General features: G+C 41.5%; 35 non-coding genes across 35 annotated transcripts; all 35 read left to right on the top strand.

The window, feature by feature from the left end:
- Nucleotides 1-2431: 2431 nt before the first annotated feature.
- Trnaa-ugc (transfer RNA alanine (anticodon UGC)) lies at nt 2432-2504 on the top strand. Its single transcript has one exon. It is a non-coding gene; the product is annotated as a tRNA-Ala (tRNA).
- Nucleotides 2505-2749: 245 nt separating this feature from the next.
- On the top strand, nt 2750-2822 carry Trnaa-ugc (transfer RNA alanine (anticodon UGC)). The gene has a single exon. It is a non-coding gene; the product is annotated as a tRNA-Ala (tRNA).
- An 88-nt stretch (nt 2823-2910) lies between these two features.
- Nucleotides 2911-2983, top strand: Trnaa-ugc (transfer RNA alanine (anticodon UGC)). Its single transcript has one exon. It is a non-coding gene; the product is annotated as a tRNA-Ala (tRNA).
- An 85-nt stretch (nt 2984-3068) lies between these two features.
- On the top strand, nt 3069-3141 carry Trnaa-ugc (transfer RNA alanine (anticodon UGC)). The gene has a single exon. It is a non-coding gene; the product is annotated as a tRNA-Ala (tRNA).
- A 245-nt stretch (nt 3142-3386) lies between these two features.
- Trnaa-ugc (transfer RNA alanine (anticodon UGC)) lies at nt 3387-3459 on the top strand. Its single transcript has one exon. It is a non-coding gene; the product is annotated as a tRNA-Ala (tRNA).
- An 88-nt stretch (nt 3460-3547) lies between these two features.
- Nucleotides 3548-3620, top strand: Trnaa-ugc (transfer RNA alanine (anticodon UGC)). Its single transcript has one exon. It is a non-coding gene; the product is annotated as a tRNA-Ala (tRNA).
- A 245-nt stretch (nt 3621-3865) lies between these two features.
- On the top strand, nt 3866-3938 carry Trnaa-ugc (transfer RNA alanine (anticodon UGC)). The gene has a single exon. It is a non-coding gene; the product is annotated as a tRNA-Ala (tRNA).
- Nucleotides 3939-4026: 88 nt separating this feature from the next.
- On the top strand, nt 4027-4099 carry Trnaa-ugc (transfer RNA alanine (anticodon UGC)). The gene has a single exon. It is a non-coding gene; the product is annotated as a tRNA-Ala (tRNA).
- A 1681-nt stretch (nt 4100-5780) lies between these two features.
- On the top strand, nt 5781-5853 carry Trnaa-ugc (transfer RNA alanine (anticodon UGC)). Its single transcript has one exon. It is a non-coding gene; the product is annotated as a tRNA-Ala (tRNA).
- Nucleotides 5854-6259: 406 nt separating this feature from the next.
- Trnaa-ugc (transfer RNA alanine (anticodon UGC)) lies at nt 6260-6332 on the top strand. Its single transcript has one exon. It is a non-coding gene; the product is annotated as a tRNA-Ala (tRNA).
- Nucleotides 6333-6577: 245 nt separating this feature from the next.
- On the top strand, nt 6578-6650 carry Trnaa-cgc (transfer RNA alanine (anticodon CGC)). The gene has a single exon. It is a non-coding gene; the product is annotated as a tRNA-Ala (tRNA).
- Nucleotides 6651-7216: 566 nt separating this feature from the next.
- Trnaa-ugc (transfer RNA alanine (anticodon UGC)) lies at nt 7217-7289 on the top strand. Its single transcript has one exon. It is a non-coding gene; the product is annotated as a tRNA-Ala (tRNA).
- A 245-nt stretch (nt 7290-7534) lies between these two features.
- Nucleotides 7535-7607, top strand: Trnaa-ugc (transfer RNA alanine (anticodon UGC)). The gene has a single exon. It is a non-coding gene; the product is annotated as a tRNA-Ala (tRNA).
- An 88-nt stretch (nt 7608-7695) lies between these two features.
- Trnaa-ugc (transfer RNA alanine (anticodon UGC)) lies at nt 7696-7768 on the top strand. Its single transcript has one exon. It is a non-coding gene; the product is annotated as a tRNA-Ala (tRNA).
- Nucleotides 7769-8170: 402 nt separating this feature from the next.
- On the top strand, nt 8171-8243 carry Trnaa-ugc (transfer RNA alanine (anticodon UGC)). Its single transcript has one exon. It is a non-coding gene; the product is annotated as a tRNA-Ala (tRNA).
- A 246-nt stretch (nt 8244-8489) lies between these two features.
- On the top strand, nt 8490-8562 carry Trnaa-ugc (transfer RNA alanine (anticodon UGC)). Its single transcript has one exon. It is a non-coding gene; the product is annotated as a tRNA-Ala (tRNA).
- Nucleotides 8563-9288: 726 nt separating this feature from the next.
- Trnaa-ugc (transfer RNA alanine (anticodon UGC)) lies at nt 9289-9361 on the top strand. Its single transcript has one exon. It is a non-coding gene; the product is annotated as a tRNA-Ala (tRNA).
- Nucleotides 9362-9606: 245 nt separating this feature from the next.
- Nucleotides 9607-9679, top strand: Trnaa-ugc (transfer RNA alanine (anticodon UGC)). The gene has a single exon. It is a non-coding gene; the product is annotated as a tRNA-Ala (tRNA).
- Nucleotides 9680-9767: 88 nt separating this feature from the next.
- Trnaa-ugc (transfer RNA alanine (anticodon UGC)) lies at nt 9768-9840 on the top strand. The gene has a single exon. It is a non-coding gene; the product is annotated as a tRNA-Ala (tRNA).
- A 245-nt stretch (nt 9841-10085) lies between these two features.
- Trnaa-cgc (transfer RNA alanine (anticodon CGC)) lies at nt 10086-10158 on the top strand. The gene has a single exon. It is a non-coding gene; the product is annotated as a tRNA-Ala (tRNA).
- Nucleotides 10159-10724: 566 nt separating this feature from the next.
- On the top strand, nt 10725-10797 carry Trnaa-ugc (transfer RNA alanine (anticodon UGC)). Its single transcript has one exon. It is a non-coding gene; the product is annotated as a tRNA-Ala (tRNA).
- A 245-nt stretch (nt 10798-11042) lies between these two features.
- Trnaa-ugc (transfer RNA alanine (anticodon UGC)) lies at nt 11043-11115 on the top strand. The gene has a single exon. It is a non-coding gene; the product is annotated as a tRNA-Ala (tRNA).
- An 88-nt stretch (nt 11116-11203) lies between these two features.
- Trnaa-ugc (transfer RNA alanine (anticodon UGC)) lies at nt 11204-11276 on the top strand. The gene has a single exon. It is a non-coding gene; the product is annotated as a tRNA-Ala (tRNA).
- A 1363-nt stretch (nt 11277-12639) lies between these two features.
- On the top strand, nt 12640-12712 carry Trnaa-ugc (transfer RNA alanine (anticodon UGC)). Its single transcript has one exon. It is a non-coding gene; the product is annotated as a tRNA-Ala (tRNA).
- Nucleotides 12713-12957: 245 nt separating this feature from the next.
- Trnaa-ugc (transfer RNA alanine (anticodon UGC)) lies at nt 12958-13030 on the top strand. Its single transcript has one exon. It is a non-coding gene; the product is annotated as a tRNA-Ala (tRNA).
- An 88-nt stretch (nt 13031-13118) lies between these two features.
- Nucleotides 13119-13191, top strand: Trnaa-ugc (transfer RNA alanine (anticodon UGC)). The gene has a single exon. It is a non-coding gene; the product is annotated as a tRNA-Ala (tRNA).
- A 1522-nt stretch (nt 13192-14713) lies between these two features.
- Trnaa-ugc (transfer RNA alanine (anticodon UGC)) lies at nt 14714-14786 on the top strand. The gene has a single exon. It is a non-coding gene; the product is annotated as a tRNA-Ala (tRNA).
- Nucleotides 14787-15031: 245 nt separating this feature from the next.
- On the top strand, nt 15032-15104 carry Trnaa-ugc (transfer RNA alanine (anticodon UGC)). The gene has a single exon. It is a non-coding gene; the product is annotated as a tRNA-Ala (tRNA).
- An 88-nt stretch (nt 15105-15192) lies between these two features.
- Nucleotides 15193-15265, top strand: Trnaa-ugc (transfer RNA alanine (anticodon UGC)). The gene has a single exon. It is a non-coding gene; the product is annotated as a tRNA-Ala (tRNA).
- A 245-nt stretch (nt 15266-15510) lies between these two features.
- On the top strand, nt 15511-15583 carry Trnaa-cgc (transfer RNA alanine (anticodon CGC)). The gene has a single exon. It is a non-coding gene; the product is annotated as a tRNA-Ala (tRNA).
- Nucleotides 15584-16149: 566 nt separating this feature from the next.
- On the top strand, nt 16150-16222 carry Trnaa-ugc (transfer RNA alanine (anticodon UGC)). Its single transcript has one exon. It is a non-coding gene; the product is annotated as a tRNA-Ala (tRNA).
- A 725-nt stretch (nt 16223-16947) lies between these two features.
- On the top strand, nt 16948-17020 carry Trnaa-ugc (transfer RNA alanine (anticodon UGC)). Its single transcript has one exon. It is a non-coding gene; the product is annotated as a tRNA-Ala (tRNA).
- A 725-nt stretch (nt 17021-17745) lies between these two features.
- Nucleotides 17746-17818, top strand: Trnaa-ugc (transfer RNA alanine (anticodon UGC)). Its single transcript has one exon. It is a non-coding gene; the product is annotated as a tRNA-Ala (tRNA).
- A 245-nt stretch (nt 17819-18063) lies between these two features.
- Nucleotides 18064-18136, top strand: Trnaa-ugc (transfer RNA alanine (anticodon UGC)). Its single transcript has one exon. It is a non-coding gene; the product is annotated as a tRNA-Ala (tRNA).
- A 406-nt stretch (nt 18137-18542) lies between these two features.
- Nucleotides 18543-18615, top strand: Trnaa-ugc (transfer RNA alanine (anticodon UGC)). Its single transcript has one exon. It is a non-coding gene; the product is annotated as a tRNA-Ala (tRNA).
- Nucleotides 18616-18756: the final 141 nt, after the last annotated feature.

Raw genomic sequence — 18756 nt, 5'->3', positions numbered from 1 at the left:
CTTATACTAAAATGAAAATCAGCGAGCTTTTTTTTCCAAGGTTGGAGAATTAGCTCAGTTGGTAGAGCGCTCGCTTTGCATGCGAGAGGTACCGGATTCTCCAAGCAATTACCTTTATTCTTTTTCTCTCTCTCTCTCGGTTCAGCTCACGGATCTATTTTAAAACGGGGGCGCCAGTTTTCATTTATGTTTTATGTAGTGTTTTTGGTACGGAAAGACTTTCAAACTTCGTATACTTATCTATTTTGTGTAATAGGACCGAAAAATATTTTTGTATTCGAATTTATTTCATGTAAAAACTTATTTCGATAATTTCTACTAATCACTGACGTCTATTCAGTTGAAAACAGTTAGCGCTGTAACGGTATATATCGTATTAATCTCCTAACCCTAACTAGACTGTTAACCCTAACCCTAACCCTAAAACTAACCCTAACTCTAGAATCCGAACTCTAAAATTGTTACACACATAGATGCGCACAGCGTAATTAATTATATAATCAATATATGCGTATAAATTACGAATAAACCGAATGAAATATGTCACAGGGAATAATATTTTTATGACCGCCCAGCAGTAACTCTATTGGGCTGAATAGAAGTCAGTGATTAGTTGAAATTACAGAAATACGACAACTTTCACATGGAATAACTTGCGAATTCCTTTTTTTGTTGTATTAAGAAGACTAAGAGTAAAAGATGTTTTATATGACACTTTCTACCAGTGTCCCAAGTTTCAAAGTGTTTCGTTAAGAAAATACTGGCGCCCCCGTTTTAAAATAGATACCAGCTGACTTATACTAAAGTGAAAATCAACGACCTTCTTTTCCAGGGTTCGGGAATTATCTCTGTTGGTAGTGCGCTCGCTTTGCATGCGAGAAGTACCGGGATCGATACCCGCATTCTTCAAGAAATTTCATTTTTTCTTTTTCTCTCTCCCTCAGTTCACCTCCCGTATACTAAAGTGAAAATCAGCGAGCCTTTTTTTCCAAGGTTGGGGAATTAGCTCAGTTGGTAGAGCGCTCGGTTTGCATGCGAGAGGTTCCGGGATCGATACCCGCATTCACCAACCAATTGCAATTTTTCTTTTCCTCTCTCCCTCGGTTCACCTCTCTTATACTAAAGTGAAAATCAACAAGCTTTTTTTTTCCAAGGTTGGGGAATTAGCTCATTTGGTAGAGCGCTCGCTTTGCATGCGACAGGTGCCTGGATAGATACCCGGATTCTCCAAGCAATTGCATTTTCTATTTCACTCTCTCTCGGTTCAGCTCACTTATACTAAAGTGAAAATCGGCGAGCTTTTCTCCTATGTTGTGGAAATCGCTCAGTTGTAAGAGCGCTTCCTTTGCATGCGAGAGGTACCGGGTTCGATACCTAGATTCTCCAAGCAATTGCATTTTTTCTTTTTCTGTCTCACTCGGTTCAGCTCGCTTATACTAAAGTGAAAATCAGCTAGCTTTTTTTCGATGATTGGGGAATTAGCTCGGTTGGTAGAGCGCACGCTTTGCATGCGAGAGGTACCGGGATCGATACCCGTATTCTCCAGACAATTGCATTTTTTATTTTTCTCTCTCTCTTGGTTCGGCTCACTTTATTCTAAATTGAATATCAGCGAGCTTTTTTTTGCAAAGTTGGAGAATTATCTCAGTTGGTAGAGCGCTCGCTTTGCATGCGAGAGGTACCGGGATCGATACCAGGATTCTCCAAGCAAATCCATTTTATGTTTTTCTTTCTCCCTCGGTTCACCTCCCTTATATTAAAGTGAAAATCAGCGAGCTTTTTTTTTCAAAAGTTGGAGAATTAGCTCAGTTGGTAGATCGCTCGCTTTGCATGCGAGCGGTACCGGGATCGATAACAGGATTCTCCAAGCAATTGCATTTTTTATTTATCTCTCTCTCCCATTTCATGTCACTTATACTAAAGTGAAAATCAGCGAGATTTTTTTGCAAAGTTGGAGAATTATCTCAGTTGGTAGAGCGCTCGCTTTGCATGCGAGAGGTACCGGGATCGATACCCATATTCTCCAAGCAAATCCACTTTTTGTTTTTGTCTCTCCCTCGGTTCACCTCACTTATATTAAAGTGAAAATCACCGAGCTTTTTTTTTCAAAAGTTGGAGAATTAGCTCAGTTGGTAGACCGCTTCCTTTGCATGCGAGCGGTACCGGGATCGATACCAGGATTCTCCAAGCAATTGCATTTTTTATTTATCTCCCTCTCCCATTTCATGTCACTTATACTAAAGTGAAAATCTGCGAGCTTTTTTTGCAAAGTTGGAAAATTATCTCAGTTGGTAGAGCGCTCCCTTTGCATGCGAGATGTACCGGTATCGATACCCGGATTCTCCAAGCAATTGCATTTTTTCTGTTTCTCTCTCTCTCGGTTCAGCTCAGTTATACTAAAGTGAAAATCAGCTATTTTAATTCGGTTATTGGGGAATTAGCTCAGTTGGTAGAGCGCTCGCTTTGCATGCGAGAGGTACCGGGATCGATACCCGGATTCTCCAGACAATTGCATTTTTTCTTTTTCTCTCTATCTCTTGGTTTGGCTCACTTATTCTAAAGTGAAAATCGGCGAGGTTTTCTCCTATGTTGTAGAATTCGCTCAGTTGTTAGAGCGCTTCCTTTGCATGCGAGATGTTTCGGGTTCGATACCTGGATTCTCCAAGCAATTGAATTTTTTCTTTTTCTCTCTCACTCGGTTCAGCTCAATTATACTAAAGTGAAAATCAGCTATTTTATTTCGATGATTGGGGAATTAGCTCAGTTGGTAGAGCACTCGCTTTGCATGCGAGAGGTACCGGGATCGATACCCGGATTCTCCAAGCAATTGCATTTTTTTGTTTTTCTCACTCTCTCTCGGTTCAGCTCAATTATACTAAAGTGAAAATTAGCTATTATAATTCGATGATTGGGGAATTAGCTCAGTTGGTAGAGCGCTCGCTTTGCATGCGAGAGGTACCGGGATCGATACCCGGATTCTCCAAGCAATTGCATTTTTTCTGTTTCTCTCTCTCTCGGTTCAGCTCAGTTATACTAAAGTGAAAATCAGCTATTTTAATTCGATTATTGGGGAATTAGCTCAGTTGGTAGAGCGCTCGCTTTGCATGCGAGAGGTACCGGGATCGATACCCGGATTCTCCAGACAATTGCATTTTTTCTTTTTCTCTCTATCTCTTGGTTTGGCTCACTTATTCTAAAGTGAAAATCGGCGAGGTTTTCTCCTATGTTGTAGAATTCGCTCAGTTGTTAGAGCGCTTCCTTTGCATGCGAGATGTTTCGGGTTCGATACCTGGATTCTCCAAGCAATTGAATTTTTTCTTTTTCTCTCTCACTCGGTTCAGCTCAATTATACTAAAGTGAAAATCAGCTATTTTATTTCGATGATTGGGGAATTAGCTCAGTTGGTAGAGCACTCGCTTTGCATGCGAGAGGTACCGGGATCGATACCCGGATTCTCCAAGCAATTGCATTTTTTTGTTTTTCTCACTCTCTCTCGGTTCAGCTCAATTATACTAAAGTGAAAATTAGCTATTATAATTCGATGATTGGGGAATTAGCTCAGTTGGTAGAGCGCTCGCTTTGCATGCGAGAGGTACCGGGATCGATACCCGGATTCTCCAGACAATTGCATTTTTTCTTCTTCTCTCTATCTCTTGGTTTGGCTCACTTATTCTAAAGTGAAAATCGGCGAGCTTTTCTCCTATGTTGTAGAATTCGCTCAGTTGTTAGAGCGCTTCCTTTGCATGCGAGATGTTTCGGGTTCGATACCTGGATTCTCCAAGCAATTGAATTTTTTCTTTTTCTCTCTCACTCGGTTCAGCTCAATTATACTAAAGTGAAAATCAGCTATTTTATTTCGATGATTGGGGAATTAGCTCAGTTGGTAGAGCACTCGCTTTGCATGCGAGAGGTACCGGGATCGATACCCGGATTCTCCAAGCAATTGCAATTTATTGTTTTTCTCACTCTCTCTCGGTTCAGCTCAATTATACTAAAGTGAAAATTAGCTATTATAATTCGATGATTGGGGAATTAGCTCAGTTGGTAGAGCGCTCGCTTTGCATGCGAGAGGTACCGGGATCGATACCCGGATTCTCCAGACAATTGCATTTTTTCTTCTTCTGTCTATCTCTTGGTTCGGCTCACTTATTCTAAAGTGAAAATGGGCGAGCTTTTCTCCTATGTGGTGGAATTCGCTCAGTTGTTAGAGCGCTTCCTTTGCATGCGAGAGGTACCGGGTTCGATACCTGGATTCTCCAAGCAATTGCATTTTTGCTTTTTCTCTCTCACTCGGTTCAGCTCAATTATACTAAAGTGAAAATCAGCTATTTCATTTCGATGATTGGGGAATTAACTCAGTTGGTAGAGCGCTCGCTTTGCATGCGAGAGGTACCGGGATCGATACCCGGATTCTCCAAACATTTGCATTTTATCTTTTTCTCTCTCTCTTGGTTCGGCTCACTTTATTCTAAATTGAATATCAGCGAGCTTTTTTTTTTCAAAGTTGGAGAATTTTCTCAGTTGGTAGAGCCCTCGCTTTGCATGCGAGAGGTACCGGGATCGATACCCAGATTCTCCAAGCAAATCCATTTTTTGTTTTTCTTTCTCCCTCGGTTCACCTCCCTTGTATTAAAGTGAAAATCAGCGAGCTTTTTCTTTCAAAAGTTGGAGAATTAGCTCAGTTGGTAGATCGCTCGCTCTACATTCGAGCGGTACCGGGATCGATACCCAGATTCTCCAAGCAATTGCATTTTTTATTTATCTCTCTCTCCCATTTCATGTCATTTATACTAAAGTGAAAATCTGCGAGCTTTTTTAGCAAAGTTGGAGAATTAGCTCAGTTGGTAGATCGCTTGCATTGCATGCGAGCGGTACCGGGATCGATACCAGTATTCTCCAAGCAATTGCATTTTTTATTTATCTCTCTCTCCCATTTCATGTCACTTATACTAAAGTGAAAATCAGCTATTTTATTTCGATTATTGGGGAATTATCTCTGTTGGTAGAGCGCTCGCTTTGCATGCGAGAGGTACCGGGATCGATACCCGGATTCTCCAGATAATTGCTTTTTTTTTTTTTCTCTCTATCTCTTGGTTTGGCTCACTTATTCTAAAGTGAAAATCGGCGAGCTTTTCTCCTATGTTGTAGAATTCGCTCAGTTGTTAGAGCGCTTCCTTTGCATGCGAGATGTTTCGGGTTCGATACCTGGATTCTCCAAGCAATTGAATTTTTTGTTTTTCTCTCTCACTCGGTTCAGCTCAATTATACTAAAGTGAAAATCAGCTATTTTATTTCGATGATTGGGGAATTAGCTCAGTTGGTAGAGCACTCGCTTTGCATGCGAGAGGTACCGGGATCGATACCCATATTCTCCAAGCAAATCCACTTTTTGTTTTTGTCTCTCCCTCGGTTCACCTCACTTATATTAAAGTGAAAATCACAGAGCTATTTTTTTCAAAAGTTGGAGAATTAGCTCAGTTGGTAGACCGCTTCCTTTGCATGCGAGCGGTACTGGGATCGATACCAGGATTCTCCAAGCAATTGCATTTTTTATTTATCTCCCTCTCCCATTTCATGTCACTTATACTAAAGTGAAAATCTGCGAGCTTTTTTTGCAAAGTTGGAAAATTATCTCAGTTGGTAGAGCGCTCCCTTTGCATGCGAGATGTACCGGTATCGATACCCGGATTCACCAAGCAATTGCATTTTTTCTGTTTCTCTCTCTCTCGGTTCAGCTCAGTTATACTAAAGTGAAAATCAGCTATTTTATTTCGATTATTGGGGAATTAGCTCAGTTGGTAGAGCGCTCGCTTTGCATGCGAGAGGTACCGGGATCGATACCCGGATTCTCCAGACAATTGCATTTTTTCTTTTTCTCTCTATCTCTTGGTTTGGCTCACTTATTCTAAAGTGAAAATCGGCGAGCTTTTCTCCTATGTTGTAGAATTCGCTCAGTTGTTAGAGCGCTTCCTTTGCATGCGAGATGTTTCGGGTTCGATACCTGGATTCTCCAAGCAATTGAATTTTTTCTTTTTCTCTCTCACTCGGTTCAGCTCAATTATACTAAAGTGAAAATCAGCTATTTTATTTCGATGATTGGGGAATTAGCTCAGTTGGTAGAGCACTCGCTTTGCATGCGAGATGTACCGGGATCGATACCCGGATTCTCTAAGCAATTGCATTTTTTTGTTTTTCTCACTCTCTCTCGGTTCAGCTCAATTATACTAAAGTGAAAATCAGCTATTTTATTTCGATGTTTGGGGAATTAGCTCAGTTGGTAGAGCGCTCGCTTTGCATGCGAGAGGTACCGGGATCGATACCCGGATTCTCCAGACAATTGCATTTTTTCTTCTTCTCTCTATCTCTTGGTTCGGCTCACTTATTCTAAAGTGAAAATGGGCGAGCTTTTCTCCTATGTGCTGGAATTCGCTCAGTTGTTAGAGCGCTTCCTTTGCATGCGAGAGGTACCGGGTTCGATACCTGGATTCTCCAAGCAATTGCATTTTTTCTTTTTCTCTCTCACTCGGTTCAGCTCAATTATACTAAAGTGAAAATCAGCTATTTTATTTCGATGGTTGGGGAATTAGCTCAGTTGGTAGAGCGCTCGCTTCGCATGCGAGAGGTACCGGGATCGATACCCGGATTCTCCAAACAATTGCATTTTATCTTTTTCTCTCTCTCTTGGTTCGGCTCACTTTATTCTAAATTGAATATCAGCGAGCTTTTTTTTTCAAAGTTGGAGAATTTTCGCAGTTGGTGGAGCCCTCGCTTTGCATGCGAGAGGTACCGGGATCGATATCCATATTCTCCAAGCAAATCCACTTTTTGTTTTTGTCTCTCCCTCGGTTCACCTCACTTATATTAAAGTGAAAATCACCGAGCTTTTTTTTTCAAAAGTTGGAGAATTAGCTCAGTTGGTAGACCGCTTCCTTTGCATGCGAGCGGTACCGGGATCGATACCAGGATTCTCCAAGCAATTGCATTTTTTATTTATCTCCCTCTCCCATTTCATGTCACTTATACTAAAGTGAAAATCTGCGAGCTTTTTTTGCAAAGTTGGAAAATTATCTCAGTTGGTAGAGCGCTCCCTTTGCATGCGAGATGTACCGGTATCGATACCCGGATTCTCCAAGCAATTGCATTTTTTCTGTTTCTCTCTCTCTCGGTTCAGCTCAGTTATACTAAAGTGAAAATCAGATATTTTAATTCGGTTATTGGGGAATTAGCTCAGTTGGTAGAGCGCTCGCTTTGCATGCGAGAGGTACCGGGATCGATACCCGGATTCTCCAGACAATTGCATTTTTTCTTTTTCTCTCTATCTCTTGGTTTGGCTCACTTATTCTAAAGTGAAAATCGGCGAGGTTTTCTCCTATGTTGTAGAATTCGCTCAGTTGTTAGAGCGCTTCCTTTGCATGCGAGATGTTTCGGGTTCGATACCTGGATTCTCCAAGCAATTGAATTTTTTCTTTTTCTCTCTCACTCGGTTCAGCTCAATTATACTAAAGTGAAAATCAGCTATTTTATTTCGATGATTGGGGAATTAGCTCAGTTGGTAGAGCACTCGCTTTGCATGCGAGAGGTACCGGGATCGATACCCGGATTCTCCAAGCAATTGCATTTTTTTGTTTTTCTCACTCTCTCTCGGTTCAGCTCAATTATACTAAAGTGAAAATTAGCTATTATAATTCGATGATTGGGGAATTAGCTCAGTTGGTAGAGCGCTCGCTTTGCATGCGAGAGGTACCGGGATCGATACCCGGATTCTCCAAGCAATTGCATTTTTTCTGTTTCTCTCTCTCTCGGTTCAGCTCAGTTATACTAAAGTGAAAATCAGCTATTTTAATTCGATTATTGGGGAATTAGCTCAGTTGGTAGAGCGCTCGCTTTGCATGCGAGCGGTACCGGGATCGATACGCAGATTCTCCAAGCAATTGCATTTTTTATTTATCTCTCTCTCCCATTTCATGTCACTTATACTAAAGTGAAAATCAGCGAGCTTTTTTTGCAAAGTTGGAAAATTATCTCAGTTGGTAGAGCGCTCCCTTTGCATGCGAGATGTACCGGTATCAATACCCGGATTCACCAAGCAATTGCATTTTTTCTGTTTCTCTCTCTCTCGGTTCAGCTCAGTTATACTAAAGTGAAAATCAGCTATTTTTTTTCGATTATTGGGGAATTAGCTCAGTTGGTAGAGCGCTCGCTTTGCATGCGAGAGGTACCGGGATCGATACCCGGATTCTCCAGACAATTGCATTTTTTTCTTTTTCTCTCTATCTCTTGGTTTGGCTCACTTATTCTAAAGTGAAAATCGGCGAGCTTTTCTCCTATGTTGTAGAATTCGCTCAGTTGTTAGAGCGCTTCCTTTGCATGCGAGATGTTTCGGGTTCGATACCTGGATTCACCAAGCAATTGAATTTTTTCTTTTTCTCTCTCACTCGGTTCAGCTCAATTATACTAAAGTGAAAATCAGCTATTTTATTTCGATGATTGGGGAATTAGCTCAGTTGGTAGAGCGCTCGCTTTGCATGCGAGAGGTACCGGGATCGATACCCGGATTCTCCAAACAATTGCATTTTATCTTTTTCTCTCTCTCTTGGTTCGGCTCACTTTATTCTAAATTGAATATCAGCGAGCTTTTTTTTTTCAAAGTTGGAGAATTTTCGCAGTTGGTGGAGCCCTCGCTTTGCATGCGAGAGGTACCGGGATCGATACCCAGATTCTCCAAGCAAATCCATTTTTTGTTTTTCTTTCTCCCTCGGTTCACCTCCCTTGTATTAAAGTGAAAATCAGCGAGCTTTTTCTTTCAAAAGTTGGAGAATTAGCTCAGTTGGTAGATCGCTCGCTTTGCATTCGAGCGGTACCGGGATCGATACCCAGATTCTCCAAGCAATTGCATTTTTTATTTATCTCTCTCTCCCATTTCATGTCATTTATACTAAAGTGAAAATCTGCGAGCTTTTTTAGCAAAGTTGGAGAATTAGCTCAGTTGGTAGATCGCTTGCATTGCATGCGAGCGGTACCGGGATCGATACCAGGATTCTCCAAGCAATTGCCTTTTTTATTTATCTCTCTCTCCCATTTCATGTCACTTATATTAAAGTGAAAATCTCCGAGCTTTTTTTGGAAAGTTGGAAAATTATCTCAGTTGGTAGAGCACTCCCTTTGCATGCGAGATGTACCGGTATCGATAGCCGGATTCTCCAAGCAATTGCATTTTTTCTTTTTCTCTCTCTCTCGGTTCAGCTCAATTATACTAAAGTGAAAATCAGCTATTTCATTTCGATGATTGGGGAATTAGCTCAGTTGGTAGAGCGCTCGCTTTGCATGCGAGAGGTACCGGGATCGATACCCGGATTCTCCAGACAATTGCATTTTTTCTTTTTCTCTCTATCTCTTGGTTTGGCTCACTTATTCTAAAGTGAAAATCGGCGAGCTTTTCTCCTATGTTGTAGAATTCGCTCAGTTGTTAGAGCGCTTCCTTTGCATGCGAGATGTTTCGGGTTCGATACCTGGATTCTCCAAGCAATTGAATTTTTTCTTTTTCTCTCTCACTCGGTTCAGCTCAATTATACTAAAGTGAAAATCAGCTATTTTATTTCGATGATTGGGGAATTAGCTCAGTTGGTAGAGCACTCGCTTTGCATGCGAGATGTACCGGGATCGATACCCGGATTCTCCAAGCAATTGCATTTTTTTGTTTTTCTCACTCTCTCTCGGTTCAGCTCAATTATACTAAAGTGAAAATCAGCTATTTTATTTCGATGTTTGGGGAATTAGCTCAGTTGGTAGAGCGCTCGCTTTGCATGCGAGAGGTACCGGGATCGATACCCGGATTCTCCAGACAATTGCATTTTTTCTTCTTCTCTCTATCTCTTGGTTCGGCTCACTTATTCTAAAGTGAAAATGGGCGAGCTTTTCTCCTATGTGGTGGAATTCGCTCAGTTGTTAGAGCGCTTCCTTTGCATGCGAGAGGTACCGGGTTCGATACCTGGATTCTCCAAGCAATTGCATTTTTTCTTTTTCTCTCTCACTCGGTTCAGCTCAATTATACTAAAGTGAAAATCAGCTATTTTATTTCGATGATTGGGGAATTAGCTCAGTTGGTAGAGCGCTCGCTTCGCATGCGAGAGGTACCGGGATCGATACCCGGATTCTCCAAACAATTGCATTTTATCTTTTTCTCTCTCTCTTGGTTCGGCTCACTTTATTCTAAATTGAATATCAGCGAGCTTTTTTTTTCAAAGTTGGAGAATTTTCGCAGTTGGTGGAGCCCTCGCTTTGCATGCGAGAGGTACCGGGATCGATACCCAGATTCTCCAAGCAAATCCATTTTTTGTTTTTCTTTCTCCCTCGGTTCACCTCCCTTGTATTAAAGTGAAAATCAGCGAGCTTTTTCTTTCAAAAGTTGGAGAATTAGCTCAGTTGGTAGATCGCTCGCTTTGCATTCGAGCGGTACCGGGATCGATACGCAGATTCTCCAAGCAATTGCATTTTTTATTTATCTCTCTCTCCCATTTCATGTCACTTATACTAAAGTGAAAATCTGCGAGCTTTTTTTGCAAAGTTGGAAAATTATCTCAGTTGGTAGAGCGCTCCCTTTGCATGCGAGATGTACCGGTATCAATACCCGGATTCACCAAGCAATTGCATTTTTTCTGTTTCTCTGTCTCTCGGTTCAGCTCAGTTATACTAAAGTGAAAATCAGCTAATTTTTTTCGATTATTGGGGAATTAGCTCAGTTGGTAGAGCGCTCGCTTTGCATGCGAGAGGTACCGGGATCGATACCCGGATTCTCCAGACAATTGCATTTTTTCTTTTTCTCTCTATCTCTTGGTTTGGCTCACTTATTCTAAAGTGAAAATCGGCGAGCTTTTCTCCTATGTTGTAGAATTCGCTCAGTTGTTAGAGCGCTTCCTTTGCATGCGAGATGTTTCGGGTTCGATACCTGGATTCTCCAAGCAATTGAATTTTTTCTTTTTCTCTCTCACTCGGTTCAGCTCAATTATACTAAAGTGAAAATCAGCTATTTTATTTCGATGATTGGGGAATTAGCTCAGTTGGTAGAGCACTCGCTTTGCATGCGAGAGGTACCGGGATCGATACCCGGATTCTCCAAGCAATTGCATTTTTTTGTTTTTCTCACTCTCTCTCGGTTCAGCTCAATTATACTAAAGTGAAAATCAGCTATTTTATTTCGATGATTGGGGAATTAGCTCAGTTGGTAGAGCGCTCGCTTTGCATGCGAGAGGTACCGGGATCGATACCCGGATTCTCCAGACAATTGCATTTTTTCTTCTTCTCTCTATCTCTTGGTTCGGCTCACTTATTCTAAAGTGAAAATGGGCGAGCTTTTCTCCTATGTGGTGGAATTCGCTCAGTTGTTAGAGCGCTTCCTTTGCATGCGAGAGGTACCGGGTTCGATACCTGGATTCTCCAAGCAATTGCATTTTTTCTTTTTCTCTCTCACTCGGTTCAGCTCAATTATACTAAAGTGAAAATCAGCTATTTTATTTCGATGATTGGGGAATTAGCACAGTTGGTAGAGCGCTCGCTTTGCATGCGAGAGGTACCGGGATCGATACCCGGATTCTCCAAACAATTGCATTTTATCTTTTTCTCTCTCTCTTGGTTCGGCTCACTTTATTCTAAATTGAATATCAGCGAGCTTTTTTTTTTCAAAGTTGGAGAATTTTCTCAGTTGGTAGAGCCCTCGCTTTGCATGCGAGAGGTACCGGGATCGATACCCAGATTCTCCAAGCAAATCCATTTTTTGTTTTTCTTTCTCCCTCGGTTCACCTCCCTTGTATTAAAGTGAAAATCAGCGAGCTTTTTCTTTCAAAAGTTGGAGAATTAGCTCAGTTGGTAGATCGCTCGCTCTACATTCGAGCGGTACCGGGATCGATACCCAGATTCTCCAAGCAATTGCATTTTTTATTTATCTCTCTCTCCCATTTCATGTCATTTATACTAAAGTGAAAATCTGCGAGCTTTTTTAGCAAAGTTGGAGAATTAGCTCAGTTGGTAGATCGCTTGCATTGCATGCGAGCGGTACCGGGATCGATACCAGTATTCTCCAAGCAATTGCATTTTTTATTTATCTCTCTCTCCCATTTCATGTCACTTATACTAAAGTGAAAATCAGCTATTTTATTTCGATTATTGGGGAATTATCTCAGTTGGTAGAGCGCTCGTTTGCATGCGAGAGGTACCGGGATCGATACCCGGATTCTCCAGACAATTGCATTTTTTCTTTTTCTCTCTATCTCTTGGTTTGGCTCACTTATTCTAAAGTGAAAATCGGCGAGCTTGTCTCCTATGTTGTAGAATTCGCTCAGTTGTTAGAGCGCTTCCTTTGCATGCGAGATGTTTCGGGTTCGATACCTGGATTCTCCAAGCAATTGAATTTTTTCTTTTTCTCTCTCACTCGGTTCAGCTCAATTATACTAAAGTGAAAATCAGCTATTTTATTTCGATGATTGTGGAATTAGCTCAGTTGGTAGAGCACTCGCTTTGCATGCGAGAGGTACCGGGATCGATACCCGGATTCTCCAAGCAATTGCATTTTTTTGTTTTTCTCTCTCTCTCTCGGTTCAGCTCAATTATACTAAAGTGAAAATTAGCTATTATAATTCGATGATTGGGGAATTAGCTCAGTTGGTAGAGCGCTCGCTTTGCATGCGAGAGGTACCGGGATCGATACCCGGATTCTCCAGACAATTGCATTTTTTCTTCTTCTCTCTATCTCTTGGTTTGGCTCACTTATTCTAAAGTGAAAATCGGCGAGCTTTTCTCCTATGTTGTAGAATTCGCTCAGTTGTTAGAGCGCTTCCTTTGCATGCGAGATGTTTCGGGTTCGATACCTGGATTCTCCAAGCAATTGAATTTTTTCTTTTTCTCTCTCACTCGGTTCAGCTCAATTATACTAAAGTGAAAATCAGCTATATTATTTCGATGATTGGGGAATTAGCTCAGTTGGTAGAGCACTCGCTTTGCATGCGAGAGGTACCGGGATCGATACCCGGATTCTCCAAGCAATTGCAATTTTTTGTTTTTCTCACTCTCTCTCGGTTCAGCTCAATTATACTAAAGTGAAAATTAGCTATTATAATTCGATGATTGGGGAATTAGCTCAGTTGGTAGAGCGCTCGCTTTGCATGCGAGAGGTACCGGGATCGATACCCGGATTCTCCAGACAATTGCATTTTTTCTTCTTCTGTCTATCTCTTGGTTCGGCTCACTTATTCTAAAGTGAAAATGGGCGAGCTTTTCTCCTATGTGGTGGAATTCGCTCAGTTGTTAGAGCGCTTCCTTTGCATGCGAGAGGTACCGGGTTCGATACCTGGATTCTCCAAGCAATTGCATTTTTGCTTTTTCTCTCTCACTCGGTTCAGCTCAATTATACTAAAGTGAAAATCAGCTATTTCATTTCGATGATTGGGGAATTAACTCAGTTGGTAGAGCGCTCGCTTTGCATGCGAGAGGTACCGGGATCGATACCCGGATTCTCCAAACATTTGCATTTTATCTTTTTCTCTCTCTCTTGGTTCGGCTCACTTTATTCTAAATTGAATATCAGCGAGCTTTTTTTTTTCAAAGTTGGAGAATTTTCTCAGTTGGTAGAGCCCTCGCTTTGCATGCGAGAGGTACCGGGATCGATACCCAGATTCTCCAAGCAAATCCATTTTTTGTTTTTCTTTCTCCCTCGGTTCACCTCCCTTGTATTAAAGTGAAAATCAGCGAGCTTTTTCTTTCAAAAGTTGGAGAATTAGCTCAGTTGGTAGATCGCTCGCTCTACATTCGAGCGGTACCGGGATCGATACCAGTATTCTCCAAGCAATTGCATTTTTTATTTATCTCTCTCTCCCATTTCATGTCACTTATACTAAAGTGAAAATCAGCTATTTTATTTCGATTATTGGGGAATTATCTCTGTTGGTAGAGCGCTCGCTTTGCATGCGAGAGGTACCGGGATCGATACCCGGATTCTCCAGATAATTGCTTTTTTTTTTTTTCTCTCTATCTCTTGGTTTGGCTCACTTATTCTAAAGTGAAAATCGGCGAGCTTTTCTCCTATGTTGTAGAATTCGCTCAGTTGTTAGAGCGCTTCCTTTGCATGCGAGATGTTTCGGGTTCGATACCTGGATTCTCCAAGCAATTGAATTTTTTGTTTTTCTCTCTCACTCGGTTCAGCTCAATTATACTAAAGTGAAAATCAGCTATTTTATTTCGAGGATTGGGGAATTAGCTCAGTTGGTAGAGCACTCGCTTTGCATGCGAGAGGTACCGGGATCGATACCCATATTCTCCAAGCAAATCCACTTTTTGTTTTTGTCTCTCCCTCGGTTCACCTCACTTATATTAAAGTGAAAATCACAGAGCTATTTTTTTCAAAAGTTGGAGAATTAGCTCAGTTGGTAGACCGCTTCCTTTGCATGCGAGCGGTACTGGGATCGATACCAGGATTCTCCAAGCAATTGCATTTTTTATTTATCTCCCTCTCCCATTTCATGTCACTTATACTAAAGTGAAAATCTGCGAGCTTTTTTTGCAAAGTTGGAAAATTATCTCAGTTGGTAGAGCGCTCCCTTTGCATGCGAGATGTACCGGTATCGATACCCGGATTCACCAAGCAATTGCATTTTTTCTGTTTCTCTCTCTCTCGGTTCAGCTCAGTTATACTAAAGTGAAAATCAGCTATTTTATTTCGATTATTGGGGAATTAGCTCAGTTGGTAGAGCGCTCGCTTTGCATGCGAGAGGTACCGGGATCGATACCCGGATTCTCCAGACAATTGCATTTTTTCTTTTTCTCTCTATCTCTTGGTTTGGCTCACTTATTCTAAAGTGAAAATCGGCGAGCTTTTCTCCTATGTTGTAGAATTCGCTCAGTTGTTAGAGCGCTTCCTTTGCATGCGAGATGTTTCGGGTTCGATACCTGGATTCTCCAAGCAATTGAATTTTTTCTTTTTCTCTCTCACTCGGTTCAGCTCAATTATACTAAAGTGAAAATCAGCTATTTTATTTCGATGATTGGGGAATTAGCTCAGTTGGTAGAGCACTCGCTTTGCATGCGAGATGTACCGGGATCGATACCCGGATTCTCCAAGCAATTGCATTTTTTTGTTTTTCTCACTCTCTCTCGGTTCAGCTCAATTATACTAAAGTGAAAATCAGCTATTTTATTTCGATGTTTGGGGAATTAGCTCAGTTGGTAGAGCGCTCGCTTTGCATGCGAGAGGTGCCGGGATCGATACCCGGATTCTCCAGACAATTGCATTTTTTCTTCTTCTCTCTATCTCTTGGTTCGGCTCACTTATTCTAAAGTGAAAATGGGCGAGCTTTTCTCCTATGTGCTGGAATTCGCTCAGTTGTTAGAGCGCTTCCTTTGCATGCGAGAGGTACCGGGTTCGATACCTGGATTCTCCAAGCAATTGCATTTTTTCTTTTTCTCTCTCACTCGGTTCAGCTCAATTATACTAAAGTGAAAATCAGCTATTTTATTTCGATGATTGGGGAATTAGCTCAGTTGGTAGAGCGCTCGCTTCGCATGCGAGAGGTACCGGGATCGATACCCGGATTCTCCAAACAATTGCATTTTATCTTTTTCTCTCTCTCTTGGTTCGGCTCACTTTATTCTAAATTGAATATCAGCGAGCTTTTTTTTTCAAAGTTGGAGAATTTTCGCAGTTGGTGGAGCCCTCGCTTTGCATGCGAGAGGTACCGGGATCGATACCCAGATTCTCCAAGCAAATCCATTTTTTGTTTTTCTTTCTCCCTCGGTTCACCTCCCTTGTATTAAAGTGAAAATCAGCGAGCTTTTTCTTTCAAAAGTTGGAGAATTAGCTCAGTTGGTAGATCGCTCGCTTTGCATTCGAGCGGTACCGGGATCGATACGCAGATTCTCCAAGCAATTGCATTTTTTATTTATCTCTCTCTCCCATTTCATGTCACTTATACTAAAGTGAAAATCTGCGAGCTTTTTTTGCAAAGTTGGAAAATTATCTCAGTTGGTAGAGCGCTCCCTTTGCATGCGAGATGTACCGGTATCAATACCCGGATTCCCCAAGCAATTGCATTTTTTCTGTTTCTCTCTCTCTCGGTTCAGCTCAGTTATACTAAAGTGAAAATCAGCTATTTTTTTTCGATTATTGGGGAATTAGCTCAGTTGGTAGAGCGCTCGCTTTGCATGCGAGAGGTACCGGGATCGATACCCGGATTCTCCAGACAATTGCATTTTTTTCTTTTTCTCTCTATCTCTTGGTTTGGCTCACTTATTCTAAAGTGAAAATCGGCGAGCTTTTCTCCTATGTTGTAGAATTCGCTCAGTTGTTAGAGCGCTTCCTTTGCATGCGAGATGTTTCGGGTTCGATACCTGGATTCACCAAGCAATTGAATTTTTTCTTTTTCTCTCTCACTCGGTTCAGCTCAATTATACTAAAGTGAAAATCAGCTATTTTATTTCGATGATTGGGGAATTAGCTCAGTTGTTAGAGCTCTCGCTTTGCATGCGAGAGGTACCGGGATCGATACCCGGATTCTCCAAGCAATTGCATTTTTTTGTTTTTCTCACTCTCTCTCGGTTCAGCTCAATTATACTAAAGTGAAAATCAGCTATTTTATTTCGATGATTGGGGAATTAGCTCAGTTGGTATCGCGCTCGCTTTGCATGCGAGAGGTACCGGGATCGATACCCGGATTCTCCAGACAATTGCATTTTTTCTTCTTCTCTCTATCTCTTGGTTCGGCTCACTTATTCTAAAGTGAAAATGGGCGAGCTTTTCTCCTATGTGGTGGAATTCGCTCAGTTGTTAGAGCGCTTCCTTTGCATGCGAGAGGTACCGGGTTCGATACCTGGATTCTCCAAGCAATTGCATTTTTTCTTTTTCTCTCTCACTCGGTTCAGCTCAATTATACTAAAGTGAAAATCAGCTATTTTATTTCGATGATTGGGGAATTAGCTCAGTTGGTAGAGCGCTCGCTTTGCATGCGAGAGGTACCGGGATCGATACCCGGATTCTCCAAACAATTGCATTTTATCTTTTTCTCTCTCTCTTGGTTCGGCTCACTTTATTCTAAATTGAATATCAGCGAGCTTTTTTTTTCAAAGTTGGAGAATTTTCGCAGTTGGTGGAGCCCTCGCTTTGCATGCGAGAGGTACCGGGATCGATACCCAGATTCTCCAAGCAAATCCATTTTTTGTTTTTCTTTCTCCCTCGGTTCACCTCCCTTGTATTAAAGTGAAAATCAGCGAGCTTTTTCTTTCAAAAGTTGGAGAATTAGCTCAGTTGGTAGATCGCTCGCTTTGCATTCGAGCGGTACCGGGATCGATACCCAGATTCTCCAAGCAATTGCATTTTTTATTTATCTCTCTCTCCCATTTCATGTCATTTATACTAAAGTGAAAATCTGCGAGCTTTTTTAGCAAAGTTGGAGAATTAGCTCAGTTGGTAGATCGCTTGCATTGCATGCGAGCGGTACCGGGATCGATACCAGGATTCTCCAAGCAATTGCATTTTTTATTTATCTCTCTCTCCCATTTCATGTCACTTATATTAAAGTGAAAATCTCCGAGCTTTTTTTGGAAAGTTGGAAAATTATCTCAGTTGGTAGAGCACTCCCTTTGCATGCGAGATGTACCGGTATCGATAGCCGGATTCTCCAAGCAATTGCATTTTTTCTTTTTCTCTCTCTCTCGGTTCAGCTCAATTATACTAAAGTGAAAATCAGCTATTTCATTTCGATGATTGGGGAATTAGCTCAGTTGGTAGAGCGCTCGCTTTGCATGCGAGAGGTACCGGGATCGATACCCGGATTCTCCAGACAATTGCATTTTTTCTTTTTCTCTCTATCTCTTGGTTTGGCTCACTTATTCTAAAGTGAAAATCGGCGAGCTTGTCTCCTATGTTGTAGAATTCGCTCAGTTGTTAGAGCGCTTCCTTTGCATGCGAGATGTTTCGGGTTCGATACCTGGATTCTCCAAGCAATTGAATTTTTTGTTTTTCTCTCTCACTCGGTTCAGCTCAATTATACTAAAGTGAAAATCAGCTATTTTATTTCGATGATTGGGGAATTAGCTCAGTTGGTAGAGCACTCGCTTTGCATGCGAGAGGTACCGGGATCGATACCCGAATTCTCCAAGCAATTGCATTTTTTTGTTTTTCTCACTCTCTCTCGGTTCAGCTCAATTATACTAAAGTGAAAATCAGCTATTTTATTTCGATGATTGGGGAATAAGCTCAGTTGGTAGAGCGCTCGCTTTGCATGCGAGAGGTACCGGGATCGATACCCGGATTCTTCAGACAATTGCATTTTTTCTTCTTCTCTCTATCTCTTGGTTCGGCTCACTTATTCTAAAGTGAAAATGGGCGAGCTTTTCTCCTATGTGGTGGAATTCGCTCAGTTGTTAGAGCGCTTCCTTTGCATGCTAGAGGTACCGGGTTCGATACCTGGATTCTCCAAGCAATTGCATTTTTTCTTTTTCTCTCTCACTCGGTTCAGCTCAATTATACTAAAGTGAAAATCAGCTATTTTATTTCGATGATTGGGGAATTAGCTCAGTTGGTAGAGCGCTCGCTTTGCATGCGAGAAGTACCGGGATCGATACCCGGATTCTCCAAACAATTGCATTTTCTCTTTTTCTCTCACTCTTGGTTCGGCTCACTTTATTCTAAATTGAATATCAGCGAGCTTTTTTTTTCAAAGTTGGAGAATTTTCGCAGTTGGTGGAGCCCTCGCTTTGCATGCGAGAGGTACCGGG

This window comes from Octopus bimaculoides, chromosome 5, assembly GCF_046866305.1.
Source record: "Octopus bimaculoides isolate indiv1 chromosome 5, ASM4686630v1, whole genome shotgun sequence".
Classification (NCBI taxonomy): Eukaryota; Metazoa; Mollusca; class Cephalopoda; order Octopoda; family Octopodidae; genus Octopus; species Octopus bimaculoides.
The sequence above is the reverse complement of the archived record's forward strand: the minus strand, read 5'-3'. Positions and strand labels throughout refer to the sequence as shown.